Source organism: Onychomys torridus, chromosome 22 (assembly GCF_903995425.1).
Source record: "Onychomys torridus chromosome 22, mOncTor1.1, whole genome shotgun sequence".
Classification (NCBI taxonomy): Eukaryota; Metazoa; Chordata; class Mammalia; order Rodentia; family Cricetidae; genus Onychomys; species Onychomys torridus.
Window position 1 is genome coordinate 2590363 of NC_050464.1, and position 16787 is coordinate 2607149.

The following is a 16787-nucleotide window of genomic DNA, read 5'->3' on the forward strand; positions in this document are numbered from 1 at the left end:
CAGGAAGTGGGGCAGAGGACAGGTTCTCAGTGTAGCCCTGGCTGGCCAAGAATTCGCAATGTAGCCTAGGCTGACCTCAAACTCACGAAGTTCTATCTGGCCCTGCTTCCAGGAGTGCTGGGATTAAAGGTATATGCCACCACACATTAGGGGTGTAAAAAGTTAGTGTACACTCTTTATACGCGTAAAAAGGCCGTATTTTGAGGCTTTTTCAGGGAGAGGGAAGAGCTTGGTAGAGCCGGTCCCGAACCCTCATTTGAAGAGAGCACATTACTGCTCTCTTTTTGGCCTGTTGCACAGTAGTTTATCTTTTTCGCCCCAAAAGGACTAGCACAATTTGGCGAGGTTGGGCCTTGCCTTTTGCCAGGATGCGTTTTCCAAGGGGGAAAACGGACTCTTACTTTGGAAAACGCCACGTCCTGTTTGTTTTCTGTTCCTTTAGAAGTCAGCCCTGGAGCGGCTGGCAGCGGCGAGCCCAGCTCTCCAGCGTTGTGTAACCGCCAGCGAATCACGTTGCACCCGCTGCTTCCACGGACTTGTAACTGCAATAATAAGCCGGAGCTTATTCAAATAGGAGAAACCATCCCAGCCTGTTCCAAGTCACGTGTCCAGGTCACATGGCCTGCCAGACAGAGAAGCCGGCTGGCAATCATTAACTAATGCTTTCTCCCAGGGAGAAAAATGCAGGTTTTAAAGAGGCCGGGACTGCAGGATTGCAATAGAAGGTACCGGGGTGGGTGGGTGACTTATTCTCGCTAAGTGCTTTCTAAAGGAGATGGAAGAGCCCGCAAACACCCCCTCGTTGCTTACTTTCTTCTCCAGAATTGCAAAGTTGAGCCGCACAGCCTGCGTCTCCAGTCTATGCACCTGGGTCGATGGACGTCAGAGACCTTCTGGGTTAAAACTTGAGAGCCAGGTGTTCTGTGCCGTAGGAAGTTAGTGCCAGCCGTTCCCGGAGGAGCGAGAGGGTGGGAGGAGGCATGTGAGCCTGGGGGAGCACTTGGGGAGATTTCATTACACCGAAATCTTGTGGCTGATAAGACCAGCCGCTGCCTGCCAGGCGCTTTTCTTGCTCAACCTTTGGATTTAGAACTTTCTTTCTCCTTCTCTGGCTTGGGTATTGTTCCTTGGTGTTTTCAAAATCCGTGAAGTGGAGTGGAGTTTGTTTGATTTTAGTACAGAAGTGACAATCGTGGCCAGGATGAAAAATGGCAAAGCTTTGTTGGAGGGAGAGGATAAAATGCAGAGAAAGGACCTTAGCCGGAAAACAAACAAACAAAGAAAACTCGTGCTTTCGAAATCTCAGAGTTCTATTTTTCACATTGTGTAAAAGTCTTTTTTCCAAATACAGTGCAATAGTCAGTCTTATGCTGGTGGATCTCTGTGAGTTTGAGGCCAACCCTGTCTACACAGCAAATCTCAGGACAGACAGGGCTACACAGTGAGACCCTGTCTCACAAACAAATAAATGAAATGGCCTAGGTGTCCTGTTGCCTGTATAGCCCACCAATTTTTAAATCTGATTCACTTCTGCGATCCCACGAGAATACTTTTGCAAGGTACTAATTCCTTTTCTTTGGGTTTGTCCCCAACAAGGAGACTTACTTACGCTAAATTTGTTGTTCAACAAATGCAGTAAAATTTCATGTTTCTTAAATTCTCTAAAAGTCTGAGATAACGTTTTTGTTTTTGTTTTTTTTACAAGAATGGGTTTTAATTCAATGTGTTGTTTTAAGATTACCTTTAATAAAAGTAGTTGGTTCTAGTATGCTTTCAGTTGCTTGGATAAAACACCATGACCAAAGTCTACTCGTAGAGAAAAGAGTTTATTTCAGTTTACAGCTCTCCGGTCACACCGTTGCTGAGGGAAGTCAGGGCAGGAACTCACGGCAGGATCCTGGAGGCAGGAGCTGGCATGGAGGAACAGTGCTGACCGGTGCGCGCTCCCCATGGTTTGCTCAGCCTGCTTTCTTATAGAACCCAGGACCACCTGCCCAGGGTTGGCACCACCCACAGTGGGCTGGGCCCTCCCACATCCATCCTTAATCAAGAAAATCCTCCAAAGGCTTGCCTGTAGGGCAATCTGATGGGGCATCTTCTCAACCGAGTTTCTCCCTTTCCAAACGACCTGAGCTTGTGTCCGGTTGACAAAACAACCGACTAGCCCAGCCTCCCAGGTTCCCTCAGAGCTGCCATAGGATTCTGAGATCGTATTGATACATCGAGGCTCTACTGCTGATGGGTGCCCAAAACTGGGGCCATGATTCATTTTTGTTTTGTTTTGTGCCCCCCTCCCCCTTTTTTTTTTTCTGGAGACAAGTCTCACACAACCCAGGCTGGTCTCTGTGTAACTCCTAATCCTCCTGCCTCCACTTCCAAGTGCTGGGATCACAGGCATGCACCCCCTACCTGACCAGTGTTTCATCCTCGATACCCGCCACCAGATTAAAGGAGGATGGAAGAATGTGAAGAAGCTGGTGAGACGGGAACATACTCTGGAAATGTGAAGCATGTTCATTGAACTAATCCAATGTGCTATATTCCTTTGGTAAATTGGAGTATACCAGGAAAATGATGTAGAAAAGCAAAGCCTGGCATGATGGCTCAGCCTGTAATCTAGTGCTTGGGCGTTGGAAGCAAGAGGATCCGGAGTCAGTCAGCAAGATAGCGAATAGCTTTAATCCAGCACTCAGGAAGCAGAGGCAGAGGCAGAGGCAGAGGCAGAGGCAGAGGCAGAGGCAGAGGCAGGTCGACCACCCCACCACAATCACACACTAACAGCAACAAAGAGAGGATCAGGAATTCAGTGTCAGCCTCAACCAGTTTGAGGCTAGCCTGCACTGCCTGAGATCAGGTATCAAACAAACAAAACAAATCCGCATAGCAACCCATCAGGATTAGTGATGATAAAGATAGAATTTGTGTGACCAAGATGGACGCACACAGGGCCTGGAAGCAGAAGTGTATCATTCTGAGGGGCGTTGTGTGTCCAGGCAGGTATGACTGAGCGGCATCCATGCGCGATGAGTGGGGGTGCCTTCCACACTGGCCTCACGCCATCCCCCAGTGCAGAACCATCTTTGGCGTGGTCGGAAGGATTTGCTGTTTCATTTGGCCTCAGATCTGGACTCATCCACGAGTTCACAGTAAGAACAGCCGCCGCTTTTCTCTTGTTACTGTCTTCACAGAAGGATTTGTGTGCTGTGAGAGAGTGCTCAGGTCCAGGGCTGTACACATCTGTCCACACACATTCCGCACCATGAGCTCAGTGTCTTCTGCTTGGTCAGCTCCTGCTTTTCCATGACCACAGTAGGAGCACAAAGCACTCACTGTCACAGCTTCTGTCTGCAGTGACTCGATACCAGGTGCTTGGGCAGAGCATCACTGCAAAGGACAGTGCTCGCCACGTGGCAGACGGACGAGGCTGCCGGAGAAAAGAGGCAAAGAGGCATGCATCCATCTTCAGTAATTAAGACTCCCTCTGGCGAGGGCGGTGCCGCCACACGCCCTTAATCCCAGCACCTGGGAGGCAGAGGCAGGCAGATTTCTGAGTTTGAGGTCTACAGGGTGAGTTCCAGGACAGCCAGAGCTGCACAGGGAAACCCTGTTTAAAAAGAAAAAAAAATCCCACCAACGGGTTGGAGTGAAGGCCCAGTAATGTAGAGTACTGGCTACTATTGTGGAGATTTGATTCCCAGCACATACATGGTGGCTCTCAACCACCCATAATTCTAGCTCTGAAGGATCTGATGCCTTCTTCTAGCTTCTTGGGTACCTGGTACGTGGTGTACATACATATATTCAGGCAAAAAGTTCCAATAAATAAATAGTTTTTTTTTTTTTTTAAATCCCACCAACAAAGAATTGATAGCAATGCACGGTCACATGGACCTGAGGCTGGGCCTCTGCATATGCCTCTGAGTGACCACGCAGTGCATGGTCTGAACTTAAGTGTTCAATAGCATCATGGCAGATCTGCCCTGGGCTGTATCTCAGAGTTATTCTCAAGGGCTGGGGCCATAGCTTGGTGCCAGAGTTGTTGCTTACTTCTACAAAGCGCTACATTCAGTCCTGAGCCTCTCTCCTCCCCAAACCTGGGCTCCAGGCAATTTAAATGTACTTGTGGTAAGCTTAGCTGGACATCTCATGGGGGAGAATTGTCGGTTATAAATTTCAAATAATAAAGGGTCTCTGGTGGGACTTAACCCTGGGAAGGTTCCTCCTCCCAGATGGACACCAGGAAGACAAGGAAAAGGGAGCAGGCAGGGCCTCCATCCAGAATTCTGCCCGGTTCTCTAGCGTCCAAACATCTAACAGCTTTCTCACTCACCCTGTGCTTCTCCGGATGCCTCAGAAGGGACTGTGTTTTGCTTGCTCTGGTGAGGAGACTGCCGGGTCCAGAGTGTCTGCTGCTGGCACACTGGGGAGAGCCTTTCAAAGCTGGAGTTAAAAACAACAACAAAAAACAAGCATCTGATTCACGGGGAAATCGGCATCATGGCGGCATCATGGAGGTGTGTGTGTGTGTGTGTGTGTGTGTGTGTGTGTGTGTGTGTGTGTGTGTGTGTGTGGTGGGGAGGGTGTCAGATCTTCCCTTTCTCATTGCAGGTATGTGACAGAGTCTTGTTTTAGTTTTGCCATCTGTGGTGGACTGTCTACACATGGACTCTCCCCCTCTCTAACCTCCCTAACCTCATTACCTTTAAAGTCATTAGAGAATGGGGCCCACAGGCTTTGTGTCCAGACTGCAAGCCTCACTCATCTCCCCAAGGCAGAGGGTCTCTCTGGGTTTTATCTGCTTGTGCCCTTGCCCTTATCAACAGCATGCTCCACTGTCCCAGGGCTGCCTATAGCTGGCCTCTTAAATATGGCCACTGGCTTTTGCCCCTGTGTCTCACTCAACAGAATGGCTCTTTTAGGACAGCGGTTTTGACTTTAGAAAAATGGAGCGGGAGGAGCCTGTGGGCCCAGACACTGCGTAAATGCACTAATTAGCGGAGTGGAAGGAGCCCAAGAACAGGCAGCATCTCCCTGTCCAGAGGAGTAAGCTTCCCGACTCTCTAGGTTCCATCTCAGGGCAAGCTGTGTGGGCGCCGGCTCCCCAGCTCTGGGCTCCTTAGCCCCAATGACACTGACTGTCGGTGGGCAAAAGGGTCTGAACCCAGGAGGCTGGCTAGTTAGCAGCCTCCCTGGCTTCTGGGTAGTCTTTTGCTTTCCTCCCCAAAGCTGTGATGAGCAAGCCTGTCTTCAGGGCTGGAAAGTGGCTCAGGGTGGAATATTTCCCTAGCATGTGATGGCTGAAGTTTGAATCCCCGTCTGGCTCCTAATAAGCTGCGCGACCTTGGACAAGTTACTTTGCCTATCTGTCCCTCAGTTTCCTTCCTTGTAATGTGGAATCATAGCATCAATACGATTCTTCTGTAATAGAAGTATTGAAAAGGAAGCCACAAGAAATATGCTACATAGTAAGTGAGGGCAGTGCAACTCATTTTTAAAACCTTTCGACAAGGCATATTTTTATGAAATAGAAAAAGATAGTTCTGACCAAACTCTCCAAATTGTGTCAAGCTTGATTCATCAACATGGAAATATCATCAAGTTTATTTATTTAGGCTTTGTGGGGTTTTGTTGTTTGTTTTATACAAGGTCTCGGGTCCCAGGCTGGTGCCAATTTTGCTAGCTGAGGATAGACTTGAAGTCCCCCTGCCTACACCTCCCAAGTGCTGGCATTACAGACCTGCACACCCCTATCTGCCCCCTGCCCCCCAATTCAATTTATGTATGGGTGTTTTGCCTGCGTCTATCTGTGTACTATATGCATGCAGTATCTGTGGTGGCCAGAAGAGGGTGTGAGATCTCCCGAGACTGAAGTTACAGTTTTGAGCTGTCATGTGGGTGCTGGGAATGGAACCCCGGTCCCGTGCAAGAACAGCCAGTGCTGTTAATTGCTGAACCATCTCTCCAGCACCTTCCTTCCTTTTTTTTTTTTTTTTAGATAGGGTCTGACCCTGTGGCCCAGGCTGGCCTTCAGTTTACTACGTAGTCAAGTCTGGCCTTGAACTCAAGATGATGATCCTCCTGCCTCAGCCTCCTTGAATGAATGCTGGTAGATTATAAGAGTAAATCATCATGCCATGCTAAAAGTCCACTTGATTATTTCTTCGTGTGTGTCAGGAAGGCTGAGGCTGGAACTTGGGGCCTTGTGGATGATAGGTAAATGTTCTACCACTGAGCCAGCCCCAGCCTTTCCCGTTGCTTTTTCTGGGATGAAGAAATGCTTTTTCCTTCAGAGACTTGGAGTTATTCACAAAGCTGTGCTGAGAATACTCTGCCCTCCATCAGCCACCACTGCATGAGGGGCTTGGCCATTGGCCCCTGGCTCTGCTGTCCTGAGCTCTGAGATGTCTCACAAACAATTTAACCCCATCATGTCCATGAAAGAATTTGCTAAGGCATTCTACAAAGGGGAAATAATTTTGTCTTATGTATGTAGCCCATGCTGGCTTCCTTACCACAGATCCTCTAAGATGTGGAGATTACAGGCATGTCTCAGTTTTATTATTACCTTTTTGTTTGTTTACTTGTTTTTTTCAAGACAGGATTTCTCTGTGTAACAGCTCTAGCTATTCTGGAACTCTCTGTAGACCAGGCTGGACTCGAACTCACAGAGATCCACCTTCCCCTGCCTCCGAGTGCTGGGATCAAAGGCATGCAGCACCACCGCCCGGCTCTAGAATCTCCTTTTTAAAGATTTTGCTATGTAGCCTGAGGGAGGGAGGGAGGCTCAAAGTTATGGTAATACTCTCACCTCAGCTGCCCAAGAGGTAGGGTCAATGATAACTTAAAAAGGAAAAGAACGAGAGAGTTGGAAGGAGGGGGAAATCGGAGGACAAACAGAATGCTGTCCTGGTACGCTTGTGCAGGACCAGAGACCAGTGTGTGATACGGAAAAGTGGCCTTGGCTTAGTCGCCAATAACCAGCCAGAGGCAGGAACACAAAGACTACATCGTCTTCACATTTGCAAGGTCTGGGTAGGTCGGTTTAAATTTGCCTGATTTCAAAACACAGGGGGTGGTGGATATGAAACAATGTTGGAGATGTCATTTTCTACAGGGGGGATTTCTGCCTTAAAAATGTTTTTCTAACATTTACTTGTGTGTGTGTGTGTGTGTGTGTGTGTGTGTGTGTGTGTGTGTAGGGGCACACATGCCATGCATGGCACAGATGGTCAGAGGACGGCTTTGTGGAATGGGTTCTAGGAATTGAAGTCACATTACCTGCTGATTCATCTCTCCAGCTCTGGGATTTTTTTTTTTTTTTATCTTTTTAGGGATTTATTTATCTTTGTTTTATGTGTTTGAGTGTTTTGCCTGCATGTGTGTATATGTGCCACAAGTGTGTTTGGTGACCATGGAGGCCAGGAGATGGCATCAGATCCCCTGGAATTGGAGTTACCAGTGAGTTGCCGTGTGGGTACTTGGATTTGAACTTGGGTCCTCTGCAAGAGCAGCCATTGCTTTTAAACATCTCTCCAGCCCTGCTGGGAATTTCAGTGTAGAAAGAAATCCTGATTTCTTGGTGGGAAAATTCACCTCTGAGTGTGACAGGCAGTAAGTCAGAGTGTCTGTCTTAGCTTCAGGACACTCCGGTTTGACGGAAGCAGACCCGACAGCTGCAGGCTTGAACATCTCCCTGGCAACCAGAATGACAACAGGGTTCTCCATAAGCAGCCAAGTGTGCATGAACAGTCTTGCCGGGCCTGGAAGCCTCTTGGGGATTTTCCCCGCAAGTGTGACACAGGGAATTCAGATCTGTAAGACTGGGATCGTTTTAGAAATTCCGAGGGCACAAACAGGCGGTGTTCCGACCTAGACTGTATCATTCTGGGTCTTCGGCAGACAATAAGAATGACTTCCTCCAAGGTGCTCAAGAAACACGCAGGGCTCAGAGCTCTTCAGCTGGAGACAGAAACGGCCGGCTGTGGACCGCACAGGAAAGCAGGCTTGACCCTCTGGCCTCAGGTAGTTCCTTTTCCTCTTCCTTACTCTGACTAGCGTATGCAAGGCCTTGGAATTCTAGCCGGGTCTACTGGCCCATGGAGAAGAATGAAGGAGCCGAGGGAGCAAGATGACTTGTTTCGTTTTTTAAAGGTTTATTTATTTGGTGCATGTGAATGTTTGCCTGAATGAATGTATGTGCATCGCATGCATGAACTTCCCATAGAGGAAGGAGTGTAAGATCCCCAGAAGTGGAGTTACAGACGGTTGTGAGCTGCCATTGCGTGCTGAGAATTGAACCCTGGTCCTCTGGGAGCAGTCAGTGCTCTTAACCGCTGAGCCATCTCTGTTATTATTCCTAGCCACTTCTGGAGTCACATGACTGCCCATGTGCTGTCAGCAGTCAGATAAAATGCTTAGCCACTCCAGGGCTTTACACCCCAGCACCCCCCTCCACACACCTTTCTTTTCGGTAGGCCTACCCTTTCCCTTCCCTAAAAAAAAAAAAAAACAAAAAAAAAACCTCTTGGGTTGGGGATTTAGCTCAGTGGTAGAGCACTTGCCTAGCAAGCATAAGGCCCTGGGTTCGATCCTCAACTCCAAAAAAACCAAAAAAACCCTCTTATAGTGGGTTCCATTGTACCTCGTGTTTTCTCACGCCTGGTAAATAATGCAGACAAATAAATTGGTGCCTTGACCAAACAGACCCTCCCAGCGCCCTGCACGGGGATTCTGAACCGAGGTCGGTTATCTGCAATTACCCACTTTCCATCTGCCTGCCCGCCGGACCACTGTGCATAACACCGGTTACTTCGATTGGTGAGTTTTCCCCTTAACCAGTCTATGTAAATGGTTCCCTGGACCCGTGAGAACAACTGTCAATCATCCAGCATCCCTCTGGTGTCCTTGGAACTGGGGGGAACCCTGTCCACGGTCTTTAGCGGCTGTGGTGGGCCTCATTGCTGTCTATCACCCCCGGCACCCCAGGACTGAGGTCTGAGGCCTTGTTTTCGTCCTTCTCTCCTCTCTCACAGCCTCGTCCTCCCGACCCGGCCCTTCCTCTTTGCTCGATGGAACACTGAGCGACTTGTGCTATATCAATCCTCGATTAATCTCTGAGACGCCCGAGATATTATAGCCATTGGATCCCATTTATTTTTTTTTATTTTATTTTTTATTTCTTCTCTCTGCCGCAGCCATGGGAAACAAGGCCTCCAATCCCAAAAGCCCTACATCCCCTCTGGGCTGCCTTTTAGAAACCCTCAAACCTCTCAGCTTAGTGCCCCACTTACAGACTCCTAAGCTTTTCTGCCTCTGCACTAAAAAACACCCTAAGTATCCCTTAGATAACAATAAAAATGGCCACCTAATGGCTCATTGAATCCCAGTATTTTACAGGAGTTATCTAACTTCTGCCAGCAAATGGGCAAATGGAAAGAGTTACCCGTTGTGCCCAGATCATGACCCCCAGAAAGACCACTGAATATGAGTCATATGCAGACCCCGAAGTGAGAAGATGGGAATCTCTTGAATTAGAACAAGTTAGGGGCCCATGACTGAGCCCTTCTATGGCCAATAGAAGGGAGAAATGAAAGACCCCCACCAAAGATCCAGACACAGTTCCCCCCAAAACCCAGAAGAGCTGAGGGAAGAGATATCTTAAAATAAACAGAAGTGAGTCAGTTCCCCCTTCCTGGAGAGGTGAAGTCAGGTGTTCTCAAAAGAACAAAGTCAGGATGTCTGGTGGTGACCGATTAACCACGAGATGTCCCTTTCTGGAGATAACATGACCGGACCCCGGAGATGGGCTGTAAAACTCCTGACAGGGCAAACAGATAAGCTGAAATAAGACAAAGTCCAGACCCGGGAAAAACTGGACCAATCAAGGATGCACCTGTACTAACCCCCTCCCCTCTAAGAAATTTTGTGGGTTTTGCCTATAAAAACTAACTTGCAGTGGTAGTGCATGCCTGTAATCCCAGCACTCGGGAGGCAGAGGCAGGTGGATCTCTGTGAGTTCGAGGCCAGCCTGGTCTACAGAGTGAGCTCCAGGACAGGCTCCAAAGCTACAAGAGAAACCTTGTCTCAAAAAACCAAAAAGAGGGGTTGGGATTTAGCTCAGTGGTAGAGCGCTTGCCTGGCAAGCACAAGGCCCTGGGTTTGGTCCTCAGCTCTGGAAAACAAACAAACAAACAAACAACAACAACAACAACAACAAAAACAACTAACTTCCCCGAGAAAGAGTAACTCTCCTCCCTGTCTCTCTGTGTCATGGCGGACGAGAGTTCCCTGCCAGCTTGAACTACGCACGTGCGTGCACATTGGATCGAATAAACCTTGCTTTTGCATTCTGGTACGCTCGTCCTTGATGGTCTCCCTGCGGGGTCACCATCTGGGTACAACATAGCCAAGCTTTTTTTCTATCTCAGCTCCAAACCCTCTCCTTGATTCTTCTCTCCTGCCCACATGCTCCTGGCTGTGCAACCCAAACCTGAGGAATCTCTCACAAAGACTCTAGACCCTGCTAATGAACCCTGCCTTTCCGACCTCCCGCTTCTTCTCCGCCAGTGACTGTTCCTTCGGCTCCTCCAGCCCCTTCCTCCTCTCCAGTCCTGGGCCGCTCCAACTGCCTGACTCTGGCTCCCACCATTATTCCTATCAGGTATTCTCGAGCTGCTAAGGGACCCCACGCCAGTCAAACCAACCCGGCAGCCATCCTCCCTTTGTGAGAGGTAGTGGGGTAGGTGGACTGGTTAAGGTGCCCTTTCTCACTGGCAGAACTCTCTCAGATAAAAAAGAAACTGGTTTCTTATATGTCCAACTCTACCTCTTTTATTAAACAATTCCAATATATCACCCAATCCTATAGTCTCACCTTTCATGATATATTCATGATCCTAACTAACAACCTACTTCCTGAGGAGTGCAGATGAGTCTGGGAACAGGCTAGGATACATGCAGATGAGGCCCATCAGGCTAACATCCTCCAGGAGCTGCGGCGTCCCTGATTGGCATCCATGGTGGGGGTTATAACACCCCAGGTGGCTCCCTACTTTTTATAATAACAAAAAGGGTGGAATGTTATTATTCCTATATCCTTCTGGAGTCAAGTGACTTTGAATGCACTCTCAGCAGTCAGGCAAAATGCTTAGTCACTCCAGGGCCTTCCGTCCATGTAATCTGTGCTCAGCGTGGTCATGTAATCTGCCCACAGTGTGATCACGTAATTTATGTGCATGCATGTCATACTACGTAAGCCCATATATGCATGCTCAAGGTGACCTATAAAAGCAGGCTCTACCCCCTCCCGCTCTCTTCCTCTTACCAGAAGTAGCGCACCCCCCCACCCCCGTCTTTTCGGTAGGCCTATCCACCCCCATTCTTTCTCTTCCCTGATAAAAACTATTATAGCGGGTTCTGTTGCACCTCATGTTTTCACCCAGTAAATAACGCCAACAAATAAATAACAATCTCTCCAGCCCCAAGATGACTTATTTGAAATATGCTGAGTGCTTTATTAAAAGGCCCTGCCGTAGACAAGGCAATCACTTGACTGTGAAAGCACTTCCCCAGCCCTTCCAAAATTTGAGAGAGTCAACCTGTAGCCCAGGCTGGCCCAGAACTCACCGTCCTACTGGCTTTTCTCAAGAGTGCCACCAGCCCTGCTTTTTATTTTGAAGAATATTGGGCCCACAGATAGGTAAAACTGGCACACAGACTTTCACATATCTCTCATTCAGCTTCCTTTAATGTTTACATCTGAAATGCTGGCACCACCCAAACCAAGACATTGGCTTTGATAAATTACTGTTGTCTGTCTGTCTGTCTATCTATCTATCTATCTATCTATCTATCTATCTATCTATCTGGTTTTTTGAGACAGAACTTCTCTGTGTAGCCTTGACTGTCCTGGAACTCACTCTGTAGAGCGGGCTGGCCTCGAACTCACAGAGAACTGCCTGCTTCTGCCTCCCAAGTGTGGGGATTTAAAGGCGTGCACCACCATTGCCTGGCAACTTACTGTTATTTAAAGTACACCAATTTCCCACTAGCCTCCATCTCTTACTCTCTCTCATCTCTTTTTCTCTTCTTTGCTCTGGAGCTATGGCTCTGCTCACACCAGCTATCTGTGGCAACGCTCAGAGACTGAGGCTACCCCAGCCCTGATGTCTCCCCACCTCCCCATCTCAGGACCAATCTGGGAATCCCGCAAGACATTTAACTACTTGATTTGGTCTTTTCCAGATGGTGACAGTTCCTAAGGTCTCTGTCCGTGGTCATTATATTGTGGGCTGTTCCTCCGTTTGGGCTTGCCTTCCTTTAGTGAAAGTTAATGATCACAGCTCTGCTCTGCATCTGAACCCCCTCACGCGACGAGTCAGGCTCCATTCAGCCCTTCTTCACCTCCCCACCACCCCTCTGCACTTGCTGCTTCTGATCAAGGTGGTAAGACCCAAAAAAAGAGCTTCAACTCTGGCTCCTAAGCAGCTGACACTTTCCAAATTGTTTTCCTGCCACCAGATCCCTCAGATGCATACACTCAACACAGCTCGCGGACACTGCAAACAGCAAAGCAAATCCTCTCCCTTCTCAGCCTGCTCTGCTGCCCACTCTCCGTCCCAGGAAACGGTGCCACCAAGTCCGTCAGACACTGGCCACAGAAGAACTCATAGTGCAGTTCCAACTTCTGGTCACCAGTTTCCCAGCATGAAAACCGACCACAGTTATTTTCCCTCACAGGCTTGCTTTTTGGCTAATGATGGCGCTACCTAATGGAAAGCGGTAGGTTCTTATCACCAACCATCACCACCATCCTCTTCTGATATTCCCGTATTTTTCTACACTTCCCAAACACATTCTGCACCTGATTTAATTCCCTTGATTCTCTGATTATTCCTTCTGGGAGGTTTTCTTCCCAGTATAGACCAAGGATGACTGAAGCGCTAAGGTGATAGACAGGGATCGGAAGAACATACTTGAATTCCTACTTCTATTTATCTTTTAAATCTCCTATCTAACCTTCTGTTTTTGTGTGTGTTATGATATAACAGATTGTACAAAAAATTCAAATAAATACATTCTTGCTGTTTAACAACTTTCCAGTTAATGAGCGACTGTATGGATGATGCTGGTCCCTTAAGATCATAACAGAGCTGCCTGGGCAATGGTGCTTGCTCTTACTCCCCCTTTTGAGTGTTCTGGGGGTAGAGGCAGGCAGATCTCTCTGAGTTCCAGGCCAGCGATGGCTACATACTGAGACTGTCTCACAACCAAACCCAAACCAAACCAAACAAGATTATAATGGGGCTGAAAATTCCCTGCTACACATTGGCAGAGTAGCAGGTGTGACCTTACCGAGTAACATACAACATAGGTGAAGATGTCACTGTAAGCACACCATGATTCATGTTGCCAGCCACATGAAAGGGTTACACAGACAGCTCCATGCAGTGAAATAGCACTTGATCATGGTGGTTACACACAATTGCCACTGGCTCATGCACTTGTTATATTGTAATTAATACATATTTTAGTCTTGTGTATAAGTATATGAGTATGTGCATGTGAATGCAGTACCCACAGAGGCCAGAAGAGGGCATTGGACCCCTGGAGCTGGACTTAATAACAGGTAGTCGTGAGCTACCTGATATGGGTAATGGGAACTGATCCTATCTTCTGCAAGAGCAGCAAATGCCATCTCTTCAGCCTCATTCTACTTTCAATTTTATTATTATTTTTGTTATTATTACCACTACTATTATTATTGTTATTTTGGTTTTAGGGATGGGCTTTTCTTGTGTTAAGTATATGCTTCAAGCTAAGCCATATTGTAGTGGGTACCTGTTCCACCGATGACCTTGAGGCACCAGCTGCTCTTGGGCTTGGACGGTGGGGACTGACTCAGGCAGCGGAAGCAGTGTGGGATCGACCATCAGCCTTCCAGGACTCTGAGACGGACTTGCCATGTCCTGTTTAGTGAGTTGTTCCCCTCAATATAACTTTTTAAATAAATAAATAGTTCCTTTATCAGTGTCTGTGGATTATCTGCAATACTATACCTCAGCCTTACTACTATTTTAGAGACTATTTCTATTTAATAATAATAATAATAGTGGGCAAGGGAGATGGCTCAGTGGTTAAGAGTGCTTGCTGCTCTTGGAGGGTTCTGTTCTCAAAACCCACCTTGGTTGACTCACAGCCACCTGTAATTCCATTTCCAGGGGATCCAGTGCCCTCCTCTGGCCTCTGTGGGCACCTGTATGCACATGGTAGACATACATATGCTCAGGTGCATACACATAAAATAAACAACTCTGAAACAACAAATAAACTGTGAACAGCATGTCCAGCTTCTCCCGCCCAGCCTCACACACCTGCTGGTGTTTACTGGTGCTTTGCCTCAGGAGGTCACATGGAGCCACTGACCATGGCCGTCTGGGTCTGTGATGTTTACTCAGCTGTCAGCTTGACTACCAATGCCTCTTACAGTGTGTCCCCATGTCACCTGATGTTTGATTGAAACTATTGAAAGTTCAAATGACAGTTAGGACTGGGTAAGGCGACATCATTCTGGTCACCTCTGGCACACCATACCGTTTTGGCAGTATTATCTTTTCATGGCTAACATGAGGATGGTTGTGGTTTCAGTCAGTGGTAAATTGCTGACCACCAGATCTACTTAGGCTGGCTGTGAGCATGCTAGATGTGTGGATGGGAGGAGAGCAGACCCTCTGCAGCAACAAAGTCCCCTCAAGGCTGTCTCTATCTGGGACAGCTCTCTTGTTACATGGGATCCACACCTGTCTATTTCCCTTACTTCTCTTCTGTGTATGGTCCACTTCCTTCTCTGTTTCCCCAGACACTGGAGCCCAGAGGCACCGTCTTGGTCTAGAGAGGATCTGGGATGGAATCCAGCCCTAGAAAGAGAACTGAGGTCTAAGGTCAGAAGGGTTCAGAGGGAGGCCTCACCAGCGCTGGCAGGTTTCAGGACAGCTTCTGATGCACCCCCAGCCAGCACGCAGAAGGGTCCTTCTGTCTGCCTCTTACCACACTGCAGGAGGACATATCTTTTAGGCTGCATCTGAGGGTGGCCTCAGGTTCCTGATGAGACTGGCAGTGTGGGCAGAGTGGGTGTGAATACAGTTTGGGAAATGCTTCTGCCTGCCAGTAGTCCAGCTCTCCCCAAGGCCACCACTGTCACCACAGCTCTTTCGGAGTACGAGAAGCAAACTGTTCTAAAAGTTCCACAGTGTTTCCAGTGTCAGAGCCAAGCTTGTGAGGAGAGACCAAAGGACATGGTGGGAGGATGTGGGGATCGGAGCTGTTCAGATTTGAATCCATCTTGTCTATTCGCTGGTTGGCTGACTTTGGTCACATCTTCTCTTTCTACCCCTCCTCAGTCCCTGCTTACTGCTCCAAAGGTGGTTAAGCCTGGGAGAATGGAGCCTAAAAATGAGGTGGACTAAAGTCTCATGCACTGGCCGACTTTATTCAGAGCATGGGACTATTTATCCTCTGAGTTTAAAAAAGCCACACGAGTAAAAACCGCACAACCACCAGGACATGTCACGCGTGGGTTTTTCCGCGGAGGCTTATCAACAAATAACAACAGCTGGATGTAATGACTAATCTGAAGTAAGCTCACTCGTAACCACTCCCCCCACCCCGGGAGAGGCTCAAAAGCACATTCCAAGAACAATTCCCTGGGTTTGGAGAGACCGAGGTCCTAAGACTCTTGTCTTGTTTTCTTGGGGTTTTCTCACAAGCACTGAGAATTCTTGTCACACAATCCTTGGGCGGTGTTCCCACGACCCCATTTTCCTTCTGGACAAGTTGTTGCTCTCCTTGAACTCACAACCATGCCACTTTGACTCCTCCGGACTGGGGTCACTTGTCTGCCACAACACTGCCTGTAAAGATTAAAAAAAAAAAAAAAAGATTTACCTATTTATTTATCTAAGACAGGATCTCACTTTGTAGTTCTTATTGGCCTGGAACTCATAGAGATCCTCCTGCCTCCCGAGTACTGGGATTAAAGGTGTGCGCTACCATATCTGGCCAAGAGGTTAACTTTATTTTTTAACAATTATATGTGTTAGGTGAGTTTGTGCACATGAGGGCTGATACCCATGGAGGTTAAGGCATGAGACCCCACAAGTGGCTGTGAGCCATCAGACATGGGTCTGGGATCCTCTGCAAGAGCAGCAAATACCCTTAACTGATGAACCATCTCTCCAACCCTACTACACACATTAAAAAACAAAAAAAAACGCTGGGCAGTGGTGGCGCATGCCTGTAATCCCAGCACTCGGGAGGTAGAGACAGGGGGATCTCTGTGAGTTCAAGGCCAGCCTGGTCTACAGAGCTAGTCCAGGACAGGCTCCAAATCTATAGAGAACCCTGTCTCGAAAAACCAAAAAAAACAAAACAAAACCAAAACTTTCCTTGCCTCAATTTCCTTAGTAGAAAGAGAAAAACTCACCCTTGCCATAGAGCAGGGGCTCTCGACCTTCCTAACCCTGCAACCCTTTAACGCAGTTCCTCACGCTCTGGAGACCCCCAACCATGAGTTCATTGCTACTTCATATCTGTCATTTTGCTACTGCTGTGAATCACAGTGTAAACATCTGATAAGCAGCTTGTCTGAGACAGTGCAGAACTGCTGCCATAAAGACTCGTGACAGTTTGTTAGCGGTGTTTGCTCTCTGGTGGTGGTTGATATTCAGTAGGGAGAGCATTGGGCGTGGCAACATCTCTCAAGGTTGACTGTGCACATGGCCTTACACTAC

General features: G+C 48.0%; 1 long non-coding RNA gene across 1 annotated transcript; it reads left to right on the forward strand.

The window, feature by feature from the left end:
- The first annotated feature begins 7425 nt into the window (after nucleotides 1-7425).
- On the forward strand, nucleotides 7426-13023 carry LOC118572772. Its single transcript, XR_004943516.1, has 3 exons — nucleotides 7426-8022; nucleotides 8704-8817; nucleotides 12520-13023. It is a non-coding gene; the product is annotated as an uncharacterized LOC118572772 (long non-coding RNA).
- The last annotated feature ends 3764 nt before the right edge of the window (nucleotides 13024-16787 follow it).